Below are 5,104 nucleotides of genomic sequence, written 5' to 3'. Positions count from 1 at the left end.
ATACGGAAGAAGCAGGGGTGAGGGTGAGGTGCTGCTCCTAGGAGCCCCCTAGGTCTCGGGGCCACAGCCTTCCCCCAGGACATGATGGTCTTGAGCCGCAGCTCTGCCAGCCGCGACTCATTTCTTCCTTCCTATTTTGAAGACCTGAAAGTCTGAACGACTTCATTTCAGTTTCCTTCCTCCATCCTGACTGGAAGTCACATGCTGTCCAGATGATTAGCGACAACACTTAGAAAATCCTCCAAGTGGCCCCGCAAGGCCCTGGGAGGTCACAGGAGCAGCTTCCTGTGGTCAGAGCAGGCCCCTAGGGTGGGTTCGGGCGGCCTGGAAGAGCAGGGGCCCCACGGCTGGAACAGATCAGATCTGTCCATTCTAGAATCAGTCAATCCAAGGGAGGGGTCCCAGGTTCTAGTCTGCAGCCTCTGACTAGAAGGGCCCTGAGGAAAAGAAAAACAAAGAGGAGAGAAGGAGGGTGGGGGAGAAGTGGCAGCTCCCATGGGGGCTTCCTTGTATATTATCACATCTGTGGGAACCTCAGTGTCCTGGGAACCACCTTATTACTCCCAGTGCAGGGGAGGAAACTGAGGCAAAGAGCGGCTTTGGTGACATACCCAGGCCCCTACTGTAAATAGGGGAGAGCAGACTCCCAAAGGTGGCGATTCACCGAGGCCAGAAGGCACTGCCCAGGGCTGCTCAGGTGCCACCCAAAGGCCACCGGCCACCATGAGGCACCATGGAGCAGGCCACAGCCACCCCAGTCCCAAGACCAGCACACTCAACACCTCGCCCCTGCCCCCCAAGTCTGTTCCCAGGTCACCTCTGCCAGCTCCACAGAAATCCACGACATTATGGCCTCCAGAACTCAGCCACCAGGGTGAAGAGAAAGTTTCCTGCCCTGAGCTTCTCCACAGAGGCCAAGCAAAAAGTTTCTGGTTCAGCTCAGAGCTAGAGGCCCACAGTGGAGCTGTCAGTTAGATTTTGAGGAAGTCACAGACAGGCAAAGACTGTGGTTCATGGGACTAGTGTTTCTCGCCTGGCCGCCTTTTTTTTTTTTTTAAGGGAATTTGTACTTTTTAAAAATTTTCTTTAAATTGTGGTAAATTATATGTAACATAAAATGTACCATTGTAACTATCTTAAGGGCACAGATCAGTAGCATGGAGCACATTCAGACTGCTGTGCAACCATCACCACCATCCAGCTCCAGATCTCTTTTCAGCCTGCAAAACTGAAACTCTCTGCTCATTAGACAGTAACTTCCCATTTCCCATCCCCAGCCCCTGGCACCCACCTTTGTACGTTCTGTCTCAATAAATATGATTCTAGGCAGCTCTTAGGAGTGGAACCGTACAGTATTTGTCGTTTTGTCACTGGCTTATTTTGCTCAGCATTGTATCTTCAATACAAACTCCCGGGCTCAAGCAATCCTCCCACCTCAGCCTCCTGAGTAGCTGGAACTACAAGCACACACCCCCATGCCTGGCGGGGTTTTTTTTTTTTTTAATTTTTTTTAGAGACAGGGGTCTAACTAAGTTGCCCAGGCTGGTCTCAAACCCCTGGCCTCAAGGGATGCTCCCTCCCTGGCCCCACAAAGTGCTGGAATTACAGGTGTGAGCCACCATTCCCAGCCAATTTCTCTTGTTTCTAAGGCTGAATAACATTCCTTTGTATGTATACACCACATCATGTTTATCTATTCACCCTTCCATGGATACTTGGGTTGTCTCTGCCTCTGGGCCTCTGTGAGTGATGTTGCTGTGAACGTAAGAGTGCTGGCCTGGCCTTTTGCTTTCTCAAACTTGTCCCCTGCTCTTCTGCACTGTGATGGTTTCTCTAAGGTGGACACACAAGTATTTAAGCCCGGATCCACATCCCGGAGCAACTCTACTGTAGTGCACACCCCAGCCTGTTCATGTGTCAGGGATGGGCACCCCATGATTGGCATCGCCTGGCCTTAGAGAAAAGCTCATAATCTTGGGGGCCACAGCTGAGGTTTCTTATGAAAGCAGGGAATTTGTCTTCACTGCAGTCAGATTAAGATTTAGTTCAGTTTCCTCATTAGCCTTCATGAAGCCCACAGAGGCATCCTCTGTAAGAGACACTACCCAAAAGTTCCTGACTGCATTCAGCCTGGAAACTAGGCTTCCCATAGACGATAACTAGTCTAGAAGATGCTCTCATGAGCATGGTGACAGGGCTCAAATGTGCCTGAGAGTTCTACTCTTTCTGATTTCCTAACATGTAAATATCTTCAAAGGCCACAGCGGATCTGAAGGAGGTTTTACTGAAACTGAAGAGCTTCCTCTGTTTAATCTTTCCCCCAAAAAACTCATCTGGAAATTAAGCACAATTTTACTAAAATGACCAAGGATTTCACCTAAATGAAATTAAAGAGGGTTATCTTATTTTTTATTTGGCACTTAAAATAATTTAGACTGTGAGAAATCAGATTGTTCAGGGTCACACTCCCCCAGGACTGCTCTCTAACAGCCCTCCTCCGGCCCCTGCCCCAGGGTTCCAGCCTCTCTCCTCCACCCCTGGACTCAAGTCTGTGTGGTGTTGGCCACACTGACTGACAGCCAGGGGACATGCACTCACCAGCAGGGTGTGTCCCTCCGGTCTTCACAATGGATGCTGGCCCAGTCACCAGTAGCCTTTACACCAATGTTCTCCCACCAGTGAGGCCAGGCCCCCAGGTACCAGTGGAGTCAGAGGAGGGCAGCTGGCGTGCGCCACACAGCCACTAGGAGCCACTTCATGCCAGTGCTCCACTTCCTGCACGCCACAGTCACGTTCAGCTGCAAAAGTAGTTATGCTTTGGGTTTTGTTTTGTTTTTTTTTTTTAAGAAAAAAAAAAAGGAAAGGAAGAAAGCAATTAAATGGGGGGGGGGGTGTGACTTAAAGTGTGCGCCTCAGCATGAGTCACAGAATCAAAGTTCAGCAACCACATGCAAAACGAACCCTCCGTGAGGGCAGCAAGTCTCCGTGAGGGCGGCTGGGGTTGGCTGCACAGCAAAGCCAGGGGAGGCACCATGAGAAGAACAGCATTCAGAGTCCAAAGGGGAGAACCCCTGTTCCAAGTGAGAACTTGGAACAGAAGTTCTCCTGCCTCCAGCTGAGAAGATGATCAGATTCTAGCTGCTCCTGGGGAAAGTCGGTACTCACAGCTGGATACAAACATAGCTTGCAGGAGGAAGAGTGTCAGGGCAAGAGAGAGAGCAGAGATGGCTACGGGGATACGGGTGCATATGGGGATATGGTGCAGGGAGGACTCTGTCCCTGCCTTCATGAAGGGGAATTCCAACCAAGTCACGAAGTCCTTCTGACTAGGGACCAAGGCACTAGCCTGTGTCAGAGATAACATGGCCCTGTGGCTTCCTACTGCTGCCCTGCAGGGTGTGGGTGGTAGCTTCTCTCCCACTGTGGCAGGGGAAGTCTGACCCAGAAGTCTGACCCCACCTGACCACAGCATTCTGCAGGCTACCTGGCCTCCAGCCTCACCAGGTACAGGCAACAGACCCAGAACTCTGAAATGATTTCCTAAATTTGCTGATGCTCATCAGTGGTCAGAAGAAGAGGAAAGAACACAATCAACCCACACGGTAGCCCACCTCCCAAAAAACCTCCGTGTCTCAGGCAGCAACTTGCTCAAGGACACACAGTCGACCAGTTGGCCAAGGTGGGTTTGGAACCCAGGTGTTGGTGCTAGGGAGGTAAGAATGGCACAAGGTAACTGGAATGTGTAGCTCTATTTATTTATTCACCACCTGTCTCCCAAAGAAAATGGGAAGCAGTGTAGATTAAAACACATAGAGAATGGAATAATTAAAATAATAAATAAAGCCAGGTGCAGTGTCTCATGCCTGTAATCCCAGCACTCTAGGAGGCCAAGGTGGGAGGATTGCTTGAGCCCAGGAGTTCAAGACCAGCCTGGGCAATATGGCCAAACCCCAGCTCTACAAAAAGTATAAAAATTAGCCAGGCATGGTGGCACACACCTATGGTCCCAGTCACTCTGGAGGCTGAGATGGATTGCTTGAGCCCGGGAGGTTGAGGCTGTAGTGAGCTGTGATTGCACTACTGCACTCCAGCCTGGGTGACAGAGTGAGATCCTGTCTCAAAAACAAATAAATAAAATTTTTTTAAAAGTTCAATCAGAAATCCTTACAAGAAAAAAAAAGTATCATACTAGAAAGCTAGATTAGAGTAGTCACTACGTTAGAACACTAATTCTAGCTTTGAAGTTTTCTGGTACAATGGATTTTCAAGTAACAGCTCCCATTTGTTTCTTTTGTTGTTGTTGTTTGTTTGAGATGGAGTCTCGCTCTGCCGCCCAGTCTGGAGTGCAGTGGTGTGATCTCAGCTCACTACAACCTCCGCCTCCTGGGTTCAAGCAATTCTCTTGTCTCAGCCTCCCACGTAGCTGGGATTACAGGTGTATGCCACCATACCCGGCTAATTTTTGTACTTTTAGTAGAGACAGGGTTTGAACATGTTGGCCAGGCTGGTCTCAAACTCCTGACCTCATGATCTGCCCACCTTGGCTTCCCAAAGTGCTGGGATTACAGGCATGAGCCACCACACATGGCTGACAACTCCGATTTGTTTAGCACCAATGATATACATGGTAGTTTACATCAAAGTATCCTAATCCCCACAACAGCTCAATGGCATTGGAATAATTATTTCCATTTCCAGATGAGGTCATTGGGGATGAGAAATGGTAGCCAACCTGTACACATTCACTCATTAAGTGGTTGAGTGAAGATGGAAACCCAGGGCCATCAGGCTCAAAAACATGCTTTACACAACCACACGTTGCCTCCAAGCTCCCAAAACCATAAAAAAGGATGCAGAGTTTCCAAGAAAAATAAATATATTCCTGATGTTAAATTTTAGGAGAGATTGGTCGGTGTGGTGGCTCACGCCTCTAATCCCAGCACTTTGAGAGGCCAAGGCAGGTGAATCACCTGAGGTCAGGAGTTCGAGACCAGCCTGGCCAATATAGTCAACATTGAGAAACCCCGTCTCTCCTAAAAATACAACAATTAGCCGGGCGTGGTAGTGGGTGCCTGTAATCCCAGCTACTCGGGAGGCTGAGGCA

General features: G+C 49.3%; 1 protein-coding gene across 1 annotated transcript in view; it reads right to left on the bottom strand.

Moving 5' to 3' along the window:
- The window catches only part of ZC3H12D (zinc finger CCCH-type containing 12D), a 36,260-nt gene extending 33,413 nt beyond the window's left edge, over positions 1 to 2,847 (bottom strand). The window contains exon 1 of the mRNA XM_011947383.1: positions 2,599 to 2,847. The gene's annotated coding sequence lies outside the window, so the exon portion shown is untranslated. The remainder of the gene's footprint in view (positions 1 to 2,598) is intronic.
- Positions 2,848 to 5,104: the final 2,257 nt, after the last annotated feature.

This window comes from Colobus angolensis, unplaced genomic scaffold (genome assembly GCF_000951035.1).
Source record: "Colobus angolensis palliatus isolate OR3802 unplaced genomic scaffold, Cang.pa_1.0 Scaffold263, whole genome shotgun sequence".
Lineage (NCBI taxonomy): Eukaryota > Metazoa > Chordata > Mammalia > Primates > Cercopithecidae > Colobus > Colobus angolensis.
The sequence above is the reverse complement of the archived record's forward strand: the minus strand, read 5'-3'. Positions and strand labels throughout refer to the sequence as shown.